The sequence below is a fragment of the Oxyura jamaicensis genome, chromosome 5 (genome assembly GCF_011077185.1).
Source record: "Oxyura jamaicensis isolate SHBP4307 breed ruddy duck chromosome 5, BPBGC_Ojam_1.0, whole genome shotgun sequence".
NCBI classification, from domain to species: Eukaryota; Metazoa; Chordata; class Aves; order Anseriformes; family Anatidae; genus Oxyura; species Oxyura jamaicensis.
In genome coordinates this window covers 34,381,116-34,406,326 of record NC_048897.1, presented here as the reverse complement: position 1 = coordinate 34,406,326, position 25,211 = coordinate 34,381,116, and the positions used below count along the sequence as shown (strand labels likewise).

General features: G+C 37.8%; 2 long non-coding RNA genes across 2 annotated transcripts; both read right to left on the bottom strand.

The window, feature by feature from the left end:
- Nucleotides 1-2,969: 2,969 nt before the first annotated feature.
- On the bottom strand, nucleotides 2,970-5,800 carry LOC118168647. The gene is made up of 2 exons (XR_004751705.1): nucleotides 5,675-5,800; nucleotides 2,970-3,685 (listed from the first exon to the last, which is right to left on the bottom strand). It is a non-coding gene; the product is annotated as an uncharacterized LOC118168647 (long non-coding RNA).
- A 784-nt stretch (nucleotides 5,801-6,584) lies between these two features.
- On the bottom strand, nucleotides 6,585-24,545 carry LOC118168646. Its single transcript, XR_004751704.1, has 3 exons — nucleotides 22,466-24,545; nucleotides 13,358-13,468; nucleotides 6,585-6,723 (listed from the first exon to the last, which is right to left on the bottom strand). It is a non-coding gene; the product is annotated as an uncharacterized LOC118168646 (long non-coding RNA).
- Between the last annotated feature and the right edge of the window lie 666 nt (nucleotides 24,546-25,211).

The following is a 25,211-nucleotide window of genomic DNA, read 5'->3' as shown; positions in this document are numbered from 1 at the left end:
TTTTAACTGCTAAAATACATATCAGCCAGAATTTTTAAAATAATATGGTTTCTCCTGCTCTTAATATTACTTAATATTTTTGCTTTGTTTAGACAAACGCATGAGAAATTTTCTATAAAGTTCTGCAAATAGGCTTACTGGCTAAAAGTAACTGTGAATATGACTCTTCACATTTACAAAATGCTTGACATACAGAAGGCTGTACCCTGGTGTGGTTTTTAGACTGAAGAAAGCAGCTGCAGGGGCTGCAGCTCTGGTTTGGAGTTTTTTTTCCAGCAAGGAAACCTGTATCATTGAGAATCTATAGGACAGTACCAGTTTCCTACTTGACTTGAATGAGTTCAGCTTCTTCTTATAAACTTTTACTTCCTATAAAGGGATTTTAGTAATGGTCTCACTTACTAAAACCTGACTGATCCTGTTCTTTTTCAGTGCAGTGTATTACTGTGAAACCATAAAAACAAACAAACTGACAGACACATGAGAAAAAGCACTTTAAAAGAACAGATTCATAATGCTTATAATGCTTGAGGTTTGGGGAGTTGTTCTGTTCTCCTTCCAAGGCTTTAAATGACATTTTCAGGCCAGAAAGGTTATTAACAACTTAATTCTAAAGCTCTTAAAAATCCAAACACTGACTGGATTAACTACAAGGGTGCAAAGGACACGTTTCTGTTTCTGACTCCAGCCCCTCCCATGTCTGTCAGTATGTCTGAATTAGAGCTGAATCTGATTATTGTGTTAAAATGTAGAGTGCCAATAGAAGCAGATGAACTGCTGGCTCCAGGTAGTCTCTGGGGTTACATATACATCCACAGTCCTGCCATTGCATCTCTGTTGTTACAAAGCTCTGGTGATGTGAAAGAATCAAAAGTTCTGGACCTACAACAATAGCAGTATCTGTGTCTTGTTTATGCTGAGGCTCTCCTCTGACAACTAGGTAAATCTCAAATAGCCGTACCACTACCATTTGTCCAGTGGTGGGATCAGATAGAGAAAAGGCACCCTTCCTACCACCAGCTTTTAGCACATTGCATGCAGTGTCTCACGGAGTTATTAAATTATAAGCCAGTATGATGGGTTAGTGTATTTTATTTTTTTTTCAGGAGGTTTTAACACTTCATAACTAGTCTTTCTAAGGATACTGTAAGAGTACATTTACACTGAAAAGAAAAAAATAGGAGGAATTTGAAGTTTTAGTGCATGCTAAAATCAGCACAGACTGGAATGTAAGAGTACAGAGAATGTAACTGCCCTGTAATCCATTCCTACAATGGAGAAGTAAATTTGGATTAGAAATTAACAAGGCAGGACAGCTAAAGGAAAAAAAGAAAAAAAAAAATCTTTCTGGCATTCTGGCAAATGTGATAAACCATAGGGTTAGCTTTTTTTTTTTTTTTTCTTTTTTCTTTTTAAGTATTGAACTGTGCCTATATATATGTAAGCAAGATAAGATTTTGTAAGGAGAAGTGATATTAGATCAGCAAAATGCAGAAAGGACAGATATTTTCAGGTACACAAAACCCCCTTTTCAGGTCTGAAACAGCAAAGAGCAAAGAGCTGAGGACTGTGAAGATATAATATATGTGAAGATATACAATTGGGAAAAACTTCTAATGTAGTTATGTTACTTAATGAAGCAGGCTGACACAAAAAGATGTCTGGCACCTAGGGAGAAGAGGGTGGTGTTATTTAAAGAAGAAATAATAGGGTAGGAAGCTACTGTGTGCCTGGGAGAGTTAGGCTGTGCACAGATATTAAAAACAAAACACTTAATAGGCAAAAACTTTAAGTGGTTAGAAACTGACAATTTGATTTGTTTGCTTGAGTGGATTTAGTAATCTAGAAAACAGGCCACAACCAAAATCCCTATACAAATACCCTTTTAGTTCATTCAAGGTCCTGGACATATACATATATCTGGTGACTTACAACACCTCTATTGAAAATGGAAGAGGAAGATAAGCATCTAAATGACCATTAAAATTCACATTGGTGTCTTAATGTCAAGCGTGGGATTAATTGCAAACACTGTGGGTTAAATCTAGTTAGACAACATTAATTCTCTGGATTTGAAACATCAGTGAGGTCTCCCCACTGCTGGTTTCTTTGTGATCTAGGAGAGAGGAACAAATCTACACAGGAAGCTTTGGGGATAAACTGCACCTAAACTAGACTTTGAAAAATATGCTTGTTTCCCCTTGTTCCCATCCCTCTGACAATTTGTGACAAGATGATGTAAAGCAGCATTTACCAACAACTTGTAAGAGATTAGGCAGTTGTCAAAAGAGATGTCAATACAGGCTTCAGCAATTGCTTCCTGAGAGATTTCAGAGAGAACCGCTAAGCTGCAGTTGGGTTTTGATAGCTCTTTACAGCTGTGCACAGCTGGTCAGATGCTATGTTTACCTATATCTTTAGTTCTGGCTTGGTAAGTGATGGCTGGGATGACGGTGAGGTATAATAACCATTCTTTATCTCTGTATATTATGTATTAGATGTCATCCATTATGAACCACCTCATCTCTCTCTCTAATTTTTCTTCATAACCGTATGTCGTGATTCCCACAAATAAAACCGTAATTACTGCTGCTTTTGTTTAACATGATTTATAATTGCCATAATGGTAAGGTCTCCCCTGGTAACAGTAAGTGCTCACTGCTGACTTGCAGTACAGCTTTTCTTCAGCAAGCTTTCCCTGCTTGAGACACATTGTCTCTAAAACCAAACTTTTTTCTATTGTACGACAACACCAAATAAGTACATGACCAATGCAGTCTAATTCTTCCAGATGATGACAATATTCTCATAAATACTTTGGTTTAAGTCAGAACATGGGATTGTTTGAAGTGAATGATACAAGATACTCTTTGAGAGAAGGACAGTTACAAGGGAAGCACACCAGGTTTCATTTCCCCAAAAACAGTAGCAAAGAAGGCCATTGTGGGGCTTACTTTCTGATTTTTTTTTCTTGCTTATGATTTCCAGCTCTGCACAAGCTTGTGCCTAAGGAGGTCTGGACACCCATAGGATCACGTGTGCATCTGTAACTTCAAATTGTCTGCTACCTTTCTTTCCAGTTTCCAATTTCCTAGTATTCACAGCTCGCCAAGCACTCCCCAGATTCTGGGATTCTCAGCCAGCCCCAAGGAAAAAAAAATGCACATGGAAAACACAGTTAGGCTGATATAACTAACAGATAGCTGCTGTCAAAAGGAGGTCCTATTTCCCTCACCCCCAGCTTCCAGCTGTCTGTTCTCATCCCTCCTTTACACCCATCCATCACTCATCCAACCACAGTATGAGACTGTTCAAGGAGTCAAACCAGTAGAAAACTCTATTTACTTTCCTCTTCTACTTTTCTGCCATTTTGGATTCCTGAATCAGTTTACAGCATGGCTAGATAACCATCAACTGTGGCAAAAGGGAAACCATGGTTACAGTTTGAGGGTAGACAGGCTCAAACGTAACACAAGTAGTATTGCTCCCCTGAGCAATAGACATTTTGTAGCTTTCCCATTTCACAACACTCTTTTCATTTAACAGAAAGAATATTTACCACTCTTCTCCGTTTCCAAAAAAGCACTGAGCATTGGAGGTCAATTGGTTTTGCTGTTGCTGCATTATTTTTGGCCAGCTCAGTTCTCAGCCTGGTTCACCACTACTCCACACCAATGTGCTAGTCCTGGGACAACATAGAAGGTGAAGCAATAGAGGTAGTCAGTGGGAAGGAGGACAGAGCGAAGGGACTCATCTTTTCATCAGTGCTGCAGCCCAGGAGAATTAAAGGTGAAGTATTATACCCAACAAGGCAAGTGATAATATGAAAAGAAAATTTAAGAAATAGTTTGGAAAGTTCACTGTAATCCAAAATTTTTGGTGTTGAGTATAGGTAGGACCAGACAAAATCACCACATTTGCAGGAAGAAAAGTAAATTTTATGATTTAAGCATGGATTCAAAGCCTTTTTTTTTTTTAGCCTGTTTTCATTACATACCCAACTAATATCCTTAAATTTCTCATTCTCTGTGTACAGAGGCTTGAAAGTCTATCAGTGAGCAAAGAGACATAGAAAGGAAACATCAAATATTTTTCAAAGAAAAAAAAAAAAAAAAGAAGAAGGGTAGAAGGAAGGTGTAAGATTCTTTGTCACAATACTAATCATCAATACAATTGCATCATCATATGATGCAATTCCATAAATTTCTTTGGAAGTATGGTTATGGATAAGCTAAATGGGAAACTGACACATGCTGAGGCTTTGTCATTGCTGCACCTCAGGCATTTATTATCAGTAACTCTTGACTTGAGTAAGATTTCAAAGAACAAATTAGATCCCACCTTTTCAGATGATGTATTAGTAATATTTAAATTATAGGACATTAGAACTTTTTAGCATATAGCCCTAGATTCATTTCTTCACATTTTTGGTTTCCCCCTTAAAATATTTTACCACCCTACTTGGAGGAGATAATGATGAAATTAATCCTGTTATTGAGTTGCCACTCTCTGGAAAGATCATTTCACATTTGGGGAAGAGTGGGAACAAATCAATCTGCTTATCGATTGATTAAAGGTGGGTTTTTTTAAGCAGCATTTTTAGAGGGCAGAGAAGATCAGAAGGACCTTGGGGAAGTCAGCATCTTCATCGCTGTCAAAGTGTCTACTCATGTACCCTGACGGAGCTGAATTGTTAAGGAGCCACTGTTCCTGTTCATTTATAATTTTTTTAAATGTCAGTGTTTCCTATTCTTTTATTAAAGGTGTGGGTTAATAGATTAAAATTAGATGTATCTGATTTTTTTTTCCCAGAAAAGACAAATTTTCTACTGAACAGACTTACAAAGTTTTTTTTGTTTGTTTGTTTGTTTGTTTTTGATCAGCAGAAATTTATCATTTAAAGAGAAAATGAATTTTAAGCACCTAGGCTCTGTCTATAGTCATAGAAAGAGACAAGAAGTCCAAAAGTTAAAAAGTTTCCAAAAGTTTGGAAATTTATTAATCTTTGGAAGGGCATTATTCATTTTTTTTTCCTTTCAAAATGTGAAAGAAAGCTAACCCGAATTAGCTTGGCTCTTATAAATGCTCCAGTAAAATATTTAATTCTGATGAATTGGTACTTCAGGATTTGGCATCACCTCTTCCTTTTCTCCTCATTAGTAAATTATTTGCTATTTCTAAAATGTGATTGCTACAAGATGTCTGAGCATGTGTATCATTTTAAAGGACTCCACAACAGTCATTTTGATGCCATGCTGTACCTGTTATCAACCACAATTTTTTGTCTGTGGAATTATAATTAACTTCTCAGAAAACTTGACTGTATTTTTATTCTCAAAGAACTAAATTTATAAAATATTTAACATCAAGTTTTATAACTAAGTTTAACAAACGAAAAAAACTTTGGTTTTAGACTGTTCTATAATGATCCTCAACTGATACTAGGGTGATGCCATTTTTGTCTTAGACTTGTACAGATTGTTAATGTACCTTGAAAATGAATGATTTGGTGAATGACCAAGATGAAGAATTGCTTGCTGAGTAATGAATTGAGTAGAATTGTTTTGGTCTGTGAAACCAAGATAAATTTCAAGGATAATATTATTTTCAACAGAAGACAGCCTATGTTGCACATAATCAGTGCTCACAGGAAAACTTTGGATAGAATACTTACCTTGTTGTAGCCAGTGAGACTTTTTCTACAAAGTTCTGCGATGCACTCATTCCCTGAATCTACTACAGATTTCTAAGGCAATTCTTCAATAAGTCACTGAAGCTCATTCAGTACAAAGCAGACATTTAGCTGCAGCAACACAAAACTTTCATCTTCCTCCAGGCTGTTTATGTTGCTCATATTTGTACATGATGAAACAGATTAGAATACTGCTCAAAGAGAAAAATAATAACCCTCCTCAATAAATAAATAAATAAATAAATAAAAATCCATATGTGTGAAAAACACAGAACTGATTCATGACACAGGTACACAAATTACTGTGCTAGCACAGTGAAGACTGATGTAAAGGGAGAAGGGGAGTGCTTATACTGGGAACGTTATCTTCAAAAGCAGGTAAAACTATAACCTAATTTTCTCAAGAATAGCTTTGTTCTTGTCCTGATTTAAGGCCATCTAGCCTATCAATAGGAGCTCAATTTTTACCCATTCTGGATGGCATTTGAGCTCACAAAGCATGTGCTTTAAATATTGACATATTTATAAATACTGTCTTGAGGGGAAATGTTTTTCTTAACTGTCAGTTGTAAGAGAAGAGATTTTTTTTTCCCTGTCATCTTTGTAGAATGCTTTTCCAAAGGTAACTGATAACTGTATTTGGACTTTGGACATCTACGCAGTGCAGACTGGAATATGAGTAACACCACCATTTACAATCAGCAACAATAATCAACTTTAAAAAAACATACAATTAATATTACAACTTAATATAAAGTATTGTAATCTTCAGACTTGCTAAAATGCACAGCAAATATTTTGTCAAGAATATAATATATTACAGAAGACATAAAGGGAATATGCAGAGAAAGAACTGAGAATTACTGATCAAAGCAAAAGGCTTTTCCTAGAAGTTGATGACTGGTAGGGAAATCTGAATGCTGGAAGCTTTGCCCCAGGCCAGTAACCTCCTCCAAGCATTATTTCCCTCAGGAAAGGTCCTGCTCCAGAGGATGTCATTCCTAGGGTACACTTGGGCTTACTTTTTTGATCTAGAATAAAAAATTTATATGAATGTCTTTGAGCTGGTAATGGCAGTGACACAAGGTCACCCACTCATGACATGAAGTTTCTGGGGAAAAAATTTATCTGAGAACACATCACTTCTCTTTATACAAAAATTAGCAAAATTGATTGTTTCAAAGAGAATGAAATAAAAGAAAACTAAACATTTATCAATGTCAGAATCAGAATCATTCTGGTGACAGAAGGGGATGTGTCGTTGATTTTACTTTGAAGTAAATGTGATCAGAATTTCTAACTTCTGCGCAACAAATCTGGAATCCTGCTTTCACAAACTGAGGCTTTGAAAATATGTGAGTATATATATATATGTATAAAGGTCCCATTTTACAGAATGAAGTGCACAATTCTGAACTAATTCTGCTATGTAATAAGAGGTCAAACATCCCCTCATAATTTCAATAAATGATCAGTTGGCTGCAAAGGGCTTGTTCTCCTTTCATCTTTCACAGCTTCCCCACTAATAGCTCTGAAAGTGCCTTTTCTTGGAAGAATACTGCAATATGATGGGTAACAGTAAACTTAGATTACTCCTGCAGAAATATGCTGCTTGGGAACAGAATTGAATTATGGTTTTGGATTGTGATCCAAATTTGCCAGTGGAAATATTTTTTATATAAAAACACTACTTTTTGACACGGTTTTCTTGTGTCTCTATTTAAAAATAAAACAAAACTGTATTTAGTTTCAATACATTACTTCAAAATGAATGGCCAAAAGATTTTGCGTTGAAAATGTAAATTCATTATCCAACCTTTTTTTTAGCCAAGTTTTAGTAACTGATTCAATGAACTGCTAATGCCATAAGTTCCACTCATTAACTATAAATCATGAAATGACCAGGCTAAAAAAGTTTTGAACCTGAGTTTCAAATGTACTTATAGTATTTCAACAACTATAACTTTGAGCTGCTATTGAGAAGGGGAAAAGTTGTGGTGGGTAGGCAAGATGGAGCAACAAAGATCTTTTCATCTCATTTTCAGATTTCTCTCTGTTTTTTTCAGTTGTTTAAAGTATGTTATTTCTTTCTCATTAGAATAAAATAAAGCAGAATTTACTACCTAAAAAAAAAAAAAAAAAAAAAAAAAAAGCACAAAGTGGTTGGAAAACACTGGAAAAAAATGCTGAGAAAAGATAAAAATAAAAGGATACAAAACCTGTAGGTACCTCATGTAAGTACTGTTAGCAAGAACTGCTAAGAAGTGTTATTAGCATAGGTAATGTTAGCCAAAAAAAGTAATAGGTCTAAATTATTTTATTAATATATGAAATACATACTAAAGCTCACAGTTTTTTTTTTGTAATGCATTAAGAATCATTATATGTGTAAGTTATTGTTTACTGTAGCAACATAGTCTCTTTTAAAGCTCAATTTTAGAAATATTTTCTATTTTAAATAGAAAAATAATGCCAGAAAAATTTTAGTGGTAAATATTAAGTAGAAAACCATCTCCCTACAGTGGCTATTACATAGAATTAACTTTGAATATTATTGTGTTTAAATAGCTTTTTCCTAGGATTTTATGTTTCTTTTGCCCCACTGAACCTGGACCATATGCTGGATGCAATTAAAATATAATGCACACAAACTGAGACCTAACAACCAGAATTTAGTCACTGACAATATGGGATGGTGTTACTTTTATTCGATGAGGCATTTTGTTTTAATTTCAAGTCACCTGTATACAGATGAAGCATTTTTAATGGGCAGTCCTGGAAAGGGAGAGCTTCTCTCTTTTGCCAGAACAGACACAATGTATGTAAGTGCAGTATAAACATTTTCCACATCATCATGTTTCCCAACAGGACCACTTCTTAGTTGAGAAATTTTATCTTTTGGTCTTGATCTTGATTTTTATGCCAGAGTTTCCTGAAAAAAAGTATTGCCTGCTGGATACTATGTACAGTTGTGGTCCCTTCTTCCCAAGTATGGATCAAGAGCACCAGTTCCTAGATCTTCTCAAATTAACATGCCTTAGGCTACACCTCCCTCTCCTTTCAAATCCATCCCAAGGACAGCACTGAAAGAAAAAAAGACCCTCACTATCAAGAATATGGAACATATTTTGTTCCTGCCTCATTTAGATAGTACATGTTTTTAGAAAGGACTATCTTTAGCTTGTTTACCATTAGTTTAACTTGTTTATCTTTATCTTGTTTACCATTTAGCATGCTAGCAGAAGCTTAAGCCCGTGTATTTATTCTATACCAGTTATCCACCAGGTAATCATGAATGTGGAATAATGGACTTAATTACTTGTCCACTGGACAGGACAGCTTTAGTCATGCTGTTTTAGGACTCTGCTGTCTTCCTCTTCTGGAGGCCACTGGGTCACCTTCTGATATGTATGAGAATTCAGCAGGTCTCTGTCAGATTATGTTTCTTCCTATGTAAATCTTGAATATCACCAGCTGCATAAGGCAAAAGATCATTTATAGTGTTAGGCATCAACAGTGAGATACCAACATGAATTTTCTTCTGTCAAAGACTGATGATCTCAAAGCCATACAAACCATGGTGCCCAGCATCTAAATGAAGACACCATATTGCAAAGATATCAGAACTACATGGAGATATCAAATATTTTCAAAGGAAAATATCTTTCCTGTTTAGACTACTCAGGTAACTATCTAGGGATGGATCCCTGGATTAGTTGTAATACCTATGTAGAAACTGTGAAAGGATAAGTGCTGGCTTAGAAGAAATGCTTTAGGCACTTGAGAAATTTAGACAAAGCTTCCTAGGGAGAAGATCTCAGCTGCTGCTCTTCTTGGCCTCCATTTTACACAAATAAATAAATAAATAAATATTCCTAAGCATGGTTGTAAATTGAACAGTTACCAATCTGTTTTCACATCAGATTATATCTGAATCACCTACCACAGTTTTCTAATACCAGCATATAAAAAAAAGTTATACCTGCCAAGTCCAAGACCATGCTTTTAAATTCCCAGGTGATAGCTGAGGTTTGGAAATTGCACTTTCCATGTAGAAACAACACTGAAACACTCATCCTACACAACAGGCAATAAACTAGCTCATGCAGAAGACATGTTCCACGGCCAATACCGCTGTATTTTTCAATCTTTTTACCAGGGAGTGTAAAGATTTCCCCAGGTGTACACTGCAGACAAAATTCTTTGCAAGAATACATTGATGTTAAATGCATTCCATTCACGTTTGTCACCACTTACAGACATCAAATTAGTTTTAAGTATTCGTACTGTAATTATTATTTCAGTATCTCCCATATTTCATGTATGAAATAGTTGTACACTCTTTCATATCACTTATTGACTTTTTAATAATAATAATCTTTGCAGCACTCTGTAGTTTTTATTTTCCTGGAATGATGATCTGCTGCATCCTCCAGAATAACAGGAAAGTACAGGAAATAAATTTGAATAATTATAAAAAAAATAAAAATGAAGTATTATTTGTGAAAATAAGCCATATCCTGAAAGAGAAAGGATCAATTTGAAAAATGCAAATACTAAGAAAGAATCTGAGTAACATGCAGTGCTAATGATTTTAGCCATTTAGTGAGTTCAGTGAGTGTTTTCCAGTAATCTCAAGAGACCTAAATTAGGACACAAGAGATCTATTTATTTCTTTTTTTCTCTGACTCAGTGGCCACACAGTCAAGATAGTCTGAAACTGGTGAAACACTGGTGAGCCCTGGATACAGTGGTTTCTCAGTAACCCAGATGCCTTCACAACCCAGTCAGCTGCCCAGCCTTAGTGCAGTACTGTGATGTGCATGTAGACGGGAGCTGACAGTCATAGTTCAAGGGATACCTAACAGAGAGAGTCCTTACTCCAAGGACTATTCATGCACTATTGCATAACACATGAATACTTTTGGACCTGGGTAAAAATGCACAACTCCTCTACAATTAGTCTGCACAGTATTTCTCCTCTTGTCTCACTGAGCCTCGAATACCTCATGAACAGCTTCCCATGGCACCACACAGACTATTCTCCTACTAGAATACAGCCTGGGAATTAAGGCACCACCAAGTAGATGGAAGTTTAATGTGAATAGGAACCCTCTAAGAGAAAAACAACTGAGCCTGAATGTCTCACATCCTTTGCAAAAACACCCTGAGCATGCAAGTCATGAGCATCAAAGTCTAAAAAGGACGTTTACAAACTCAAAGCACTCTTCATATCTATTGAAAGAGGACAATCTGTTGATGTAATTAAGGACTTTTTTTTTTTTTTTTTCATGCCACTATCATCAATTGCACAAGAAAAACTCTCCATGTAATTTTGCTGTGAATACAAACCTCCTCTGACTTATGTTGCTCTGGAAGAAGAGAGAAGAATCCCCAATTCTTTGGGACTACAAATGCCCACACTGCAGTGGAAAGGGAAGTAAACTCACACCTCACACCGGAAAACTTCATCAGTGTTTTTAAGGATTAGATTTTAAACTTTTTTGCCTAAAACAGATATAAATTTCATGTGAATGTTCTTGCAAATCTGTGTCGGAGTCCACCGATGTTACCCAGGGACTCTACTGCACAGCCAGAAACTAAATGCTAAGCTTCTAAAAACTGTATGAAGATACTGGATATGGTAGCTAGAAAACAACATATTTTTCAGTTTATCCTGAGAGAAAAAATAGTTATTAAAAAATTCCAAGGATACAGAGGGGTGTGCAACATGTATGTTGAGATGGAGCATGTCTTTCATTGACCTAAACCTTTCTCTCAATGGAAGACAAATTGTTCTGCCAAAGAAAAAGCTATTTACTATGTTTTATGACTTCAGCTAATTTTAAAAGTAAAAAATTAGAAAAAAAATACCATTTTAAAACACCAAAACATTTTGTTTTAAAAATGTCAGAATGAAATATTTTGACCTTTTATTTATTTTTTTTTAAGTTTGCAAAAACCTATTAAAACAGGAAACTGTACCCACAAACACTCTCATTTCCTAAAACTGATTAATCATTAATTTGGTACTCTCTAAAGAAAATTCACTGTTCTGTGAGTCCAAAGATAGCTTCCTACCCATTGAACCATTCTTCCTTTCTAACAAGTTGTTGATATTACTGTCATCCTCCCCTCAAAAAAGTTGAGCTGTGCTTCCATTGCTAATATTGGCCTTAAAGGTCTTTTAACTTTTAAATTAAAGAGAAGGTTTTTGAAATGAAAAAGAAAATCACTCTTTAATGCATTTGAAATTTTCTTGAGGAAGCCTTATATTAATTAAGAGGAAAGAGTTCTTTTTTTTTTTTTTTAATTAAACCTAATTATAGAATCTGAAAGTACAGCTTCTTTGAACTCTCATTTCATAAAGGAAGGGAGGAGGAGATCCTTAGTATTTTTTTCATATGAAAACAAGTCTTGATCTATACACGTTTGGTTAACCAATTTTAATGGAGTTTGTGTTTCTTGTGCAGTCCTAAAGAGGTACACGAGAAAAATGTTTGCATAGCACAAATGACATCAAGGTGTATTATCCTAGGGTAAAGGGGGAGAAATGCAGTATCTATGAACTTTAAAGACTAAAATACTGTATTCAAACAAGTACTCTAAAGTTTTATCAGACTTCTTTGGGTGGATATCAAGGGGATTATCTCAAAGAAAAAAGGGTTACTCTTATCTGAAACTTCCAGATCTAGTCAGTATTCAAAGGTGATTGGAGACTTCTGCTGATACTGCACTGTGTTTACAATGGACATTATCTTGGCTTGCAGCTCCCCACACCAGACAATGCGAGTTTGCACTGTTGTTCCAACAAAAAGGGAAATTCCAGGGGCAATGGCTGTGGTGCTGTGCAGTGTGCCTACCTCTGTAGAACAAGTACTACACTCAGAGCTCCACTGCAGCACCAGGCAGCAGCGAGGAGAAGGTGTTTTACGATCATCTACAAAACTAGTTTTCTTACATTCAGCACCAGAGCAATACCCCTGTCTGCACAGTTGTCCGTCCCTGCTAAATAGCCCATCTTACCACTTCCTAGCCCCAGTGCAATGATGCCTGTCTCTCTCCCAGGCAGGGATGTTCTATAGCCACCAGGGCAAAGAGCTTCACACAGATTTCTCAGGAACCACCACGTGTTTATAACAACATCTACATTTCTTATCTGTTAACATTGTGGGTGAAAGCTATTCCTGAAAGCCAAAGACTTCTACAGGAAGGAGCTCTGTGTTGAAACCCAAAAGATACTGAATGAAATGAACAACTAAGTCTGAAACACTCTGCTGAGCACGAGGTGCGGTCGGTCGTAGAGGAGACCCTGCACTGCTGAAAGCTGGTGGAGTCCTTTGGCTCCTGTGCCTGACACATTCAAAAGTCACCTCGGATGAAGGCAGCAGTCTGTGTTCCCACAGTGCCAACAGCTATAGCCCAGACAAGAATTTAAAAGAGAAATCACAGGGCAATCTGTAAAAGAATTTATAAGCTTGGAGGTAGCAAAGTGTGCTCAAGAAGTAGACTGTATGTAATTCTCAATGTGTCAACTTGTCATTACCTCAACAGGCCAATATGACTGTGCCATAGTTCTGCTCCTGCTCTGGGTGAAGGCTGGAAAACCTAGGTACTGTTAGCAAAACCATTGCAGGCAGTGGGGTTTTGAGGGTGGCTACACACCTGGGCTGTCAGTGATATTTCTGTGGGTGTCCCCAGCTCCTGTCCCACCACCAGTCAGGACTGCAGCAGGGATGTGCCTGCATCCACCAACAGTGAGGATCCTCCTGTTAACTGCAGATAGGAGTTCAGTGGGAACCAGAGAGAGACGCTGGAATAACCTTCAAATTATAGACTTATGTTATTAATGAACTTGAAGGGTAATTAACTTATTTCAAGCCTGGAAGAAAATATTACATTTGAGTTGGGAAGTCCCCAGATGAATTCTTTCAGTGATTTTTTCTGCTGTAAGGGTGCTGCTGTTAATTCACATATGCCTGAGTTTACTCATCTGTGTCATGATGTTGATGGTACTTAGAAACATATCCCCCAACAGCTTGGCAAGGGTCTTTTAAAATGGCACAATGCTGAAAAATGCTAATTATAATCATCTCCTTCACTGTGCCCACCCCAAGTAATTATTACATTGCAGAAACAAAGTAATTCTACTGGAATTATGGCACAATCTATGTAGGGATTGTTTTCTACATATATCTCAGTCTTCTCCACATATAAAAATACTGTGGACTGAAATTATTCCTTATTTATCCAATTTTGAATTTTAATGGACAAGAATGCTACAAGTTTATGAAATTTTTAAAACCAAATATGAATTAGATTAATAGGCTTCATAACCCTCCATATTCTGGCAAAAGGTACTGTGGAAACTTTTAGGTAAATAGTTTTTAATTTAATTATTTAGCAGTATAGTGCATCCATTTCAGCTCAGAGGGATAGTGGTTAAAATACAGAGGCTGGGAATTCTAATATCCCCGTGCAAATTTTCAATATATTTTTAAGCAATTCAGTTTTTAAAAGGGTATAAACCAACATAATTTTGCTGCAAAGCCTGATTTTATGCCGATTTATAGATGCAGAAGCTGGTCTTGCAACACATGCGTAGTTCTTCTTTAGTGTTGTCTTGGAGATACATGAAACTAAACTAATATTGTAGCTTTGGTAAGTTCATAATTTAGAAGAATTGTGAGCAGATTCAGCTACTGATAAAAGTAATAAAGCTGCAGATAAGGAGACAAATTCACTGCCTGGGCTGTGCACAGACCCTATGGCTGGAATAGCAGAGGATACTGAAGGTTAGAAGCACTTTAGTCCATTAAATGTGTCTGGACCGTGAAGGTCAAAATAATCTGAGCTTTCAACTAGTACCAAATGTGGGTTTACTTGGAGAAGCGTGATGGGACTGCAACTACTGCTGGCATTGCCCAGTGTAGTGAAGATGCTGTACCACATCCAAGGTGCAGCTGCCCACTGGCTGCCCACTGCTGATGTACATACATAATGGCTACGAGCCGCAGGCAGGCTGCCACACTCATTGCCTTGTGCACCAGTGGGAGCGTTTAGCATGAAGCTACTCTAGAAAAGCTGTTTCAGGGAAAGGGGTTGTGAACTGCCTGGGGTCTTGCACAGGAGGTCTGAGCTGCTGGGAAAGATGGGTAAACAAAACTTTCCACTTTTTGTCTTCTGTCACCGTAACTGCCTCAGCCCAGTCCTTTGCTTTTGTAAGCATAATGCCAACTCATTAAATCCTAATTAGAATTAAATGCTTTAACTCCTTCCTCACCACTCTGGCCCACCAGCTGTCCGGTTCTGATGTTGTTTTCAGCCCTTCCTGGCTCCTCCTTGATGGCTCCTGGATCCTCATCTTCTCAGCAAGGAGAAGGCCAGCAGGCTTTGCTGTTGAAAGCCCTCTTTACCAGAACACTTGTAATAATCTTCTAATATGCTAGTATTTATAGATGCCAAGCCAGAAGTTTCACTGCACAAGAAAAGAAAGCAATTTACAGCTTCGTGCAGAAACACAGCCACTTCCAGTTCATTTGTTTTTCATCTTGATTATCAACACGTTTGTCATATCTCTGTAATTTATTCATTATCTTTAGTCGAGGAATGTGAAAGGGAGGGGTAGGAGCAAAGGAGGAGATAAGTGCACTTGTCAAAATGTGAAACAGATGCTCTAACAATGATTGGAGACAATTAATGTTCTCAGTGAGCATCAACAGGCAAGGTCCGTGTATTGCCTCAAATTTCTGCAGCAAACAGCCTTTTGGAAAATGCAAATACAGAGCCATTATTTCTCCAGGCACATGAGAGGATGCCTTGTTGGTAATGAGCTGTCCTAAGGAACTTCATATTGCTGCTTGACAGTGCGGCTGTTCTGATCACTGCCGGCCTGGATACGAGCACAGCTCCAGGAAGGGGCTGTAGGGCTGCTATCAGAACTAACGAACCTGTCACCACTCCCTCCGTCTGGTTCAGGCTCAGCATGTAAAGCAAAGCACTTAGCACGTGTTTAACCTTGGGTTACTCAAAGTCAATAGCACATAAGAAGCAGGTAAAAGCCAGGCACATGCACTGTGATTGCCAGGGTAGGCAGGCAGCTAGCAAAGAAAGGTCTTTGCTATGCTCGGGTCTTCTGTTACTCGCTGGGGAATGACCCCATTTTTAGAGAGCCCTAAAGGGAAGGTCGCTCATTTGGTCTTGCATCCAGAACCAGAGAAAAATCGGTACAGCCAAGGAGTCAGAGTCAGACTTCAGTCTGTATCCCTTTGGGGAATTGGCAACGATTTTCAATCACAATAAATAACTATAACAAGAAAGGGGAAAAAATCAATAACAAATAGATGCGATCTAATTACTAACATTTGTAGTAATAGTTTATTGTTCCTCGCCACATGTAACTTTCATCTTCCTTCTCTGCACTCTGTCAATTTAATTTTCCCTTCTGCTGTTCTGCTATCTATAATGATCAAACACCTACCATGCCCTGGAAAGTACACCAATTAAGAGCTGCATTTAAATCTGCCTGAATGTGCCTGTCATAAAGTTAATTGGAATAAACGCATATTTGATATGATATTGTTTGAATTCTGCTCCAAGCCAGAGTATTGTCCATCACAAACTTTCTTTTTATTGGTTTATATTCTTATTCTTCTTAGTTTTCCTCCTTTTATTTCATTCTTCCCATTCGCAATTTTTTTTCCCATCATTCTACAGCCCATAGATAACATCTGCATTTTGAAGGAGCTTTTAAAAGGAAGCTTTTAAAACCTGAATAATGGCTTATTTATAATACATTCAGTTCTCTGCTAAATGTATTTGTAGTTGGGTCAGTAGCAAATGGATCTTTTTTTTTTTTCCATAGGAAAATAGTGCAAATGTAAGGTAATTCCGGCAGGGACCAAGAGTGAGAGGCACAATTTAACAGCATCTCCCTAGGGACTGAAGGGGGAACCCCTGGTCATGCTTCTTCTGCCTACTCCTCAACAGTACAGGAGCATGCACAGGGCCATTCATGCCATCCTTTGTCCTCTCACGTTTGTTCCCACATTTCTTAGGGAATGAAAGCGGTTTCTTCACCAAAGGCCCACACTCAGGCCCTCATAGCCAGCAGGGGGCTTGTCCTCCAATGGCCTGTTACACACAGTATATGGCAATGGCTTCTGGGTCATACATAAACCACCGTATTCTTACATGCCATGTAAAAGAACACTTTATTTCTGTTTGCCTCAAGCCTGCTACCATGTCTATTATAAGCAGGAAAAAAACATACATCAGCCAGCTAAAACTATAACCAGAGTTTACTTAATGGCTGTCATTCATAATTTTCTTTTCAATGTTCAATGACTTCAGTCCAGCTAAGTACCAACATTACAGGAATTTAAGGCAGCGCATATGTTAGCCTATGGCCACCATTGCATAAACTCTGGATAGATGCACAGCCAACTGATAAGAGAAATTGATGCCTGCAGCAATGGGAGCACACAGATTTGATCAGCAAGTAAATGAATTGTTGCATGAGAAAAATATGTCAAAAAATGAATCCTCGTCCCTTTACTGCTACTGTGTTTTGAGTCTTGGGTGTTTCATAAGCTTACATGATTCAACCAACTTAAAAGGAGACAGCACACTAATTTTTCTCTTCAGCACCTTATCTTCTGGAATGAATCAGCTACCCATATGCATGGATTAAGCTGCATTGCTAACACTGGACCTATATTAGGAACAAATTTGATTCAGGGATGTATCATCAATGTAAATGATAGGGTATGACATTTTTAACCATGCAGATGTGACTTTAAAATATTTATAGGGAAACCATCTAGGAAAGAGTACAGGTTTCCCCAGTCATCAGGTGTATGTAGCAACCAGGCATGACATGCAGCATGATTTCAGTGTGCAAAAAAAACAAAACAAAACAAAACAAAACAAGAAAAAAAAAAAAAAAAAAAAAACACCTCATCATTCGCAAAGGGCATGACAGTTCCACTGCATGCATGAAATCTATATTTCTTCTCTAGCAAGAGCTCACATTGAGGTAATCTATTTATCCTTTCCAGCACAGGCACATTTATTAGCAGAGTTAATAAGACAGTCTTTGTCAGAACATATTGTCTGTTGTCAAAAAATCTAAGGATTAACACTGTATTGCATGTCTGAATAGAATTGCTTTCCCATAAGATTTGTTGTATCAAGGTAGTTACATGGTCCAGCAGGTCTGGTGCCCTGCCAGATGGCAATAAATAAATGGCAAACAAAATTTCACAAAAAAAAGTTTAATTCTGGGACACCATCTCACTCCAACATGTGTTATGTACCCTGATAACTGTTGCAGCACAGCACGTGGGAGGAAACATTTCCTTCCGACCTCCACAGGCAATTAGTTTAAGCCCTGAAACCTGGCATTTGATTACCCTTATCATAGCTACAAGGACCATTATCAGAGATTCTTCCAGGATTTCCACAGCCTTATCAAATCTCTGATTAGAATAAGGCAACAAACAGTAAAGCATTCAGAAGCCTCTGTAGTAAGATGAATTAGATGAAGTAGATTTCAGTACTAAGAGCTTGATAAAGGAATATGTTGTCCTTCCCCTGATCATTTGTAAACATGTAGACTCTAATAACTAATTATATTTGATTTTCAGGAGATTATTTTTCTGGGATTCCGTCAACAAAGATTTTCTTTGAGATGTGCTCCTAAATTATCAGAAACATTCAGTTCATGGTTTCCAGATATTCGGTAAATGCCCGGAGGAAGGTCTTTTTTATGTGATGTGTCCTCCCTCAGTCTGAACTAATTAACTGATACAAATGTGGAAAATATCCATTTTGCCATGGTGTTGAACTTTTCAAATCTTTCCATTTAGAAGATCAGAAACAATCCAATCAAACTGCTTGCCACCTGGCTTCTCCACATCACTTTTGCAGTGGAATTAAATAAAATTATCATTTCCAATTTGAAAATAGAAATGGAAACTAATTATTCAACAGTGACCTGGATGGCCCTTTAATTAATGCTCTATGTTCGCTCAAAACACAACTGGTTTGAATTTTATGTCGGGTTTCTACTCCTAAAAGTGCTTTGTGCTTGCAGAGGTCGGGAGGGAGCTGGGAGGGGGGAAGGAGGGAGGGTTGTTTTTTTACCCCACAGCATCCCCTACTGTTGCTTTTAGGAATGGTATTGATTCATTTAAAAGGCAATTTCACGCGGTTCTCATCCAGGAGTAAGGCAGCACAGACCGGTCACAGGCTTTTCAGCAGAACTGCAGGAGCAGTTCTGTGGAGTGGAAAAATAGAAACACTTAGTGTCCCCAGGAGACTCACAGGTGGTGCTTCAAGGGAAAACTACTGCCCCCAAAATTATGTTTCACTAACAGAAAATCTCAGTGGCTAACTGGAGCAGCAATTTCCTAAGGAACCTTGACCACGACAAGGGACATTTTTTTGTTTTGTTTTGTAAGTACCTCTACAGCTATTCAAAAATTTGGAACATTCCAGACTGCCATAAAACTGAAATGTACTCTCAGTAAATGCTTTTCTCCCAAAGGAACCAGTAAATACAACTTTTAATTTTCATTTCTAGGGGTATATTTTTCTATATGTAAGAACAAAAATTTGCAAAAATATACATGCAGGTGGAGGCAGGGGTCTGAATATGCAACTGCTGATTTCTCTGCATCTTTCTTTCCTTATCTATTAAATTGGGTTAACAGTACTTCTGCACCTCCCAGGAGTGTTGTGAAGCCCTACTCATTAAAGTTTGTAAAGTATTTTGAGATCCTTGATTGCTGATGCTACACAAGTGCAGAAATACATCACTTGATAGATATGAATGGAAATTCACCCTCAGACTCAACAGCGTTCAGGAAGGGAGCAACTGAAGAATATCAAATGCTGCAGGCTCAGATGAAAGTGAGCTCATCAAAATAAACGTTTTACCAGAGGCTTCCAAGCACCTTGCCTCCTACAGATGAGATGAAGAGTTCATCCCCTTCTCTGCTTGACAACAGAGAATAAGCCACAGCACTGCACATCACAAACAGTGGCTGTAGCATTCTTCCCTGCTGGAGAGTTTCACTTTATTGTAGAGCCCCATTAACTGATGAATTGAGGTCAGAATGGTTCAAGTTATCATTGTGAGTATAGAAAAGAGCTAGGCCCAAACATGGAAACAAAACAGACTTTCATCACAAAAAAAGGAATCAGGTATAGTGATATCCGTGAATATTGCCTTGTAAGAGGGTCCTTTTCCCCCATTTGCTATTCTAATTAAAGGAAGAAGCTTGTGAAGAAAACACTTTTGAATATGGTTGGAGAGCTCACATACATTTCTACCTGGTCTACAGAAGAGAGATTTCTGCATTTTCAGTTCTAGGAAAAGCAACCCAAATCCATGAACTCTTCTCCAATTTTAGGATTTTATACTGACACAGTAACCTGTGCCCCTTCTGGAGATAATCTAGATCTCTGGAACAGCAAAGACACTACTGCATTCATGAGTCCCCAGTAATCCTCAGTCTCTGGAACAAAAGGTGTTCATGAGATAGGACTTCTCATTTTTGACCAACCTATTCAGATTTTCCGTACCTGCAAACTTGAAACCTAGATCACACAAACTGACCCAATTTGGTTTTGGTCAAAAGAAGTCTGATGATGAAATCTCTTGCACATACTTCAGCTGGACAAGAACTAGTTCAATCATAGCCTATTTCAAGACAAGCCAACAGTCTTGTACTTGAGCTCAAGGAAGCCTAAAGGAAGCAGAAGCAGTTAGTCCAGCTCTAGACCAGCCCTGACTTCCTCCTCATACTGAGCACTACTGCACCTAAGAGGGAAAATGTCATTCTATACCTTAAATAAAGATGCTATGCCTGAAGCCTGATCCAAACTACTTTGACATCTGAAGCAACATTCCAGGCACTTTTGAATCAGCACTTCAGCTTGTAACAAGTTTGCTAAGCCTATGGAGGTTTAGAAGCCGAACTGGCAGATGAGAGGCACAACTTATCTGCTAAGCACCTTCTACTCCATTGATTTACCAGGCCATACTGAATTAATGCTTTTAGCTTGATTCTTACTCAAAATGCAAGTTGTCTGAATGATGGTTTAACCAGCAAGTTGACATAAATGATTTGTAAACAAAAAAAAGTAATCTTGAAAACTGAGGAGGAATAAAGTATTTCCTTTCCCTTCTAGCTTTATTTTTGAGCTTGTTATTTATTTTCTTTTTCTTTTTTTTTTTTTTGTTTGTTTGATCTGAACAATCCATGAGCAAGCAAACTATTCCTTTCTAGTCCTTTCTTTAAAAGAGATTAATTATTTCCATTGTTAACTAAAAGGCTTTCTTCTAATTAAACGAAATTATAAGGCATTCACCAGTGGCATTACAGTAGTCAATAAACTAATTAGGGTTGCGGCAAATTAGGGAAAAGCCATCAACTGAGCTTAGGACCATGATTTAGAAAACTTTAAGAATGTGATTTTCTCATTCTTTGAGAAAGCAAGGAAGAGCTTACACATACTTTTAGTCACTGTTTAGAATTCTCAGAAAAAATATTTGTCTTTTGAAATGAGCATAGTGTCTCCAGAAATTTCTAGCTGCATTACCAACATTCACTTGGTATATCTTTATGTCATTTGTTTTTTTTCAACTGGAGTAGAAGGAAAAGGAAGGGTAGAATTTTCTTTTTCTATTTTTTTTTAATCGCACTATTGCCCTCTAAAATTCAATTTCAATTGATTCAAAATCATTCCAAATAATAAAAGTAGTATTTATTTCCTTTCATAATAATACAAAAAAAAAAAAAAAAAAAAAAAAAAGTGCTGTGAAGTGTTCCATGATTTCTCCCTTAGAAACAATATCATTATCCTCATCATCTTTACAGCAATGAAACAGATTCTTCACAGCTCAGTGGTGGGCTAAGAAAGCTGCATTAACTCTACTTTTCTCCTGTTTTTGTCCATCTTCAAGACATTTTTGGCACAAGATGAATGAATGAGAACAGATTACATTATATAAGAACTTGTGATTCAACTCAACAGAGATGCATCAGCTGCTCAGACATAGGCTTGTAGTCCACTGTCATGTACAGCAGAACTGGCTAACTGCTGGGCTGTGCAAATGCATTATTTTCCTGTATCGTAGTGCAAATGCCAGCCTAGTTTATTCATGCCTCTCATTTGTGGTGGTACTTCCTCTTTAGAGTCATTTTGGTAGGGTTACAAGTTCTGACCTGATCATACTGTCAACCCTGGGGAAAGAAATAACTTTAAAAAAAAGATGTGATGGAATAATAGAGTGGAAAATATCTAGTCTGCATTCTCAAGACAGACACTACAACCCAAATTGTTCCTCATAATCCGAAGTATTTCAGCCATGCCACTAATACACTTGTCTCCCTTTTTGATAGCTTACTTTCCCATGACCTCATGAAAAAGTGAACTGCATAGAAAGGTATTTAAGGTCATTTAAATTTCTGTCAGAGCACAGTAATAATATTTGAAATCATCAATAACATTTAATTTCTATTTGGTAATTTATGTCATCAAAGCAACTTTCACATGTATCATTGGGGTCTTCTGCTGAAGTCTGAGAATTTTGTTTTGAGACAACCAGATTGTAAGAATGGGGTGCTAAGTTTGTTAAAGCATTTCTGAAAATCTTTCAGCATATCTAGCACCATCTTTGACACACTGACTGACTCTTCATTACTATGCAAATGCATGGAATTTTTTCCGCATTCATTATCTAAATTCTACAGTCTCACTCACCTCAGCTCCTGTGTTCATGTGTAGAGAGGGAGATTTGCTGCTGGTTGGCAGTGGACAGCTGGGCTGGACTGCTAGGCAAACACAAAAGATGCAGTCCTAGACTTCTGGAGTCACAGATTTCTCCTCCTCCTCCTCATATAGCCACCCCTCCCTGGTTGACCCACGGCCTTCCAAGTCTCTCTGGGGTAGTGATCAGGAGGGAAAGATGGAATGGGACACGAAGAGAAGAAAAAGAGGTTGTTACATTGGGGTAACAGTGAAGAGAGAGAGAAAGTGAAAGAGATGATGGAACTCTTGCTGGACTAACGCAAAACAAAAAGATTGGAGTAGAGAGGAAACCCAAACAGTTACTAGCTGAAGATGCTATTTATAATAGCAACATTTACATTTTGCTGAATTTTCCAGAAAATGGAAAGGAACAGAACTTTCCTTCAGCCCTTTTTCTTCCATCCCCTTCAGTTTTTCACTGCATTTGTCTTTCATGTTGTGTGGATTAATCATTTCAAAATTCATCTTATGCACATCAAACTTGCAGCAATGTTACAATGTCTTTTCTGAAGCTGTTCTTGTTGCTCTAAAGGTTATCTTTTCTTAAGTGGACCAGGGCCTGTAATTTCAGCCTAGATTACTGGCCTCATTTGTGGGGCAATGCCACACAACGTGGCCTTTGATATTAAGTAACCCCTTTGGAATGCTGACAGTGAAAGTCTTTCTCCATATTTATTGGCTTTCCTGTTTTCCTTCTACCTTCAAGTCAGAGCTCAATTCTGACCTTTTCTGTACCTCAGCTCTCATCTATGTTTTTCTACTCCTTCCTACTGTTTGCTCACTTATTGTTAATCCTTAGTCTCTTCTTATTCACAATCTCTCACATCTAAAAAGATACAGTCTCTCTGACCCTTTGACAAAAACCCGTCAACTCTGTCCTCAGGAGTTACAACTTTAAATCCCATCTAATCTAGTTCCCACTGACATAGCAGATCTCACCCCTGTTCTGACACAGTCGCCATTCCTCTCCCTGTTGTGTCTTGATTATTTCATTCTTGACTTCAGGGGGGAAGTGCAAGGACCTCACATGCAGGGAGAGAAGATTAGTGGGGATTTACATGTTTAAATTCAGACATGCTTCCCAAAATACCCAGCCAGTTTGGACTGAACTTTGGAAGAACACAGTCTCCTTTGGTGCCTCTGAATTAAACTGTGGAGATTCCCTGTAATTTCAAGCTTCATGCTACTCAGCTGAGTGGACTTGTCAAAAACTCTCAGGTAAGTTCAAGAAGATTCGCATACTGGATTTTTTGTCTTACCTTTCTTCCTCAAGCAATTCTGATCTACTTGAATTTCTGAGGGTCTACTGATCAGATCACAAATTCCAGGTTGTAATACTTTAATACTTTATCTTAAATAAAGAAATTCTGACTTTTCCTAGCTTTTTTATAATACCAACAGGTGGAAGAAGTAAATTTAGCTTTGTACGCCACCTCAAGGAATCCAGAGCTACATCTCCCAGCCCTCAGAGACTGCCCTTACAGAGCTTAGCATATTCAGAGTTGAAGAGAATTTAATTACCGCCATTGTGTCAATCTGTTACATAATTTAAGAGATGATTCAAAATTTTTCCGAACAAAGCCTGAAATGGCAAAGATGGAGGTTGTTTTGAATACTGGTCCTGTTTGCAATGCAGCCTCATTGCAGTGCAGCCCCTTAGCATAACCAGCTGAGCAAGACAGACCCTTGTGCTGCAGAAATGAAAATGAAATGGTGGAGAAGTGAGAAACTCCTGAAACCCTGACACCCCAGATCTATGGTTTGAGTTATACTTGCACAATGCCAGATATCCTTTAAGGTCTTTTATGTATATATTGACCAATTAATTTGATTTTCCAGCCTCTGACTATGCAGTTCCCTGCCCATGTTTGTGTATGAGATTTCCAGTAGGCATCAGAGTGAGTATGAAACTGAAAGAAAACATGAAACAGCAAAGGATCTGCTGACAGCTTGAACTGTTCTGTGGAAGAGTAGGAGAGTAAATGAAAGCATAGATGATTTTTTGTGGTTAAAAATCAAACAATCAAACCAGCATTAAGGAGCTATGCAAACTAGTAAGAGGCAAGATGTGTGACAGGGCAAAAGCAAGACGGGTTTCAAAGGTTAGGACAAGAGGCTTAAAAGCACACTGGAATATGGCCAGTCAGTGAAGGGTGTGAAGAAATTACATGATCTGAAAAACAGCACAGCCAAAATGTCCTGGCTTCTCAGAAACATTATTATTTGTATCACACTTCCACCCAGAGGCTCCATGTAAGTATCAGGGCCCCATTGTGCTACATATTGCACAAACACAGCAAATGACAGTCAAAGCCAAAATCACAGGAACAGCAGAGAAAAAGCATCAGCACTGCAGCATATAGGAGGCAGAGCTCTAGTTGAGTGGGGAGCGAAGTGTAAAGGTTTCATGCCAGAATGACTCTGGGTTTGCTCCAAAGGATCATGAACTTCTCAATGAACTTGCAGCCCGGTGAGTTCTGTGTAGTTCCAGGTGCTGTAATGAATGTTTCACAGAGAGATAATTAACCCCCCTCACCCCAAAGCTCCACAGAGCTGATGCTTTCCAGCACAATCTGTCTGTGACACCATAGTAGAGTGCAGAGCCAGCTTTATTATTTCAGTTTGCTCTGTTCCTTTTTACTGCTACTGCTCTCTAAGGTTAATTGTATTCCCTGTGCTGATGCACAGTGGTATTTAT